The following is a 438-nucleotide window of genomic DNA, read 5'->3' as shown; positions in this document are numbered from 1 at the left end:
AGTCCTCTTTTGATGGGCAGCATGGTTGCTTCCAGATTCTTGCTATTGTGAACAATGCTGAGATAAACATACGTGTGCAGGTTTGTTTTCTTACACCTGTTTCACCTTTGATAGTTTTTGTTTGGTAAGACTGTGTGAGGCAGGGACACAAACTTTCACCCATTTCCTTGAATGTTCTCTCAACTTTCCAGTGCCATCTAGGCTAAAGAACTGTGATTTTCCTGAGGGACTGGTCACTAAAACAGAGCTGGGTGTGTAGCTGGTGGCTGGCTTATCTATCTCCTTCATGTTTACTAAAGAAAAAAAGAGAATAGCTTCTTGAGATAGTCTTCAACTTCTTAAAGAAGGATGATACCCAGAGACCTTTAAGACTTAGGTTCGTAGCCGGGCTCGGTGGCTCAGCCTGTAATCCCGTGCCTTTGGGAGGCTGAGGTGAGT

General features: G+C 44.1%; 1 pseudogene; it reads left to right on the top strand.

The window, feature by feature from the left end:
* Nucleotides 1-438, top strand: part of LOC103274682 — a 28454-nt pseudogene that overhangs the window by 26339 nt on the left and 1677 nt on the right.

This window comes from Carlito syrichta, unplaced genomic scaffold (genome assembly GCF_000164805.1).
Source record: "Carlito syrichta isolate Samal-C Ts95f unplaced genomic scaffold, Tarsius_syrichta-2.0.1 Scaffold314854, whole genome shotgun sequence".
NCBI classification, from domain to species: domain Eukaryota; kingdom Metazoa; phylum Chordata; class Mammalia; order Primates; family Tarsiidae; genus Carlito; species Carlito syrichta.
Note: the sequence above shows the minus strand (reverse complement) of the source record. Positions and strands in the feature narration are given on the sequence as shown.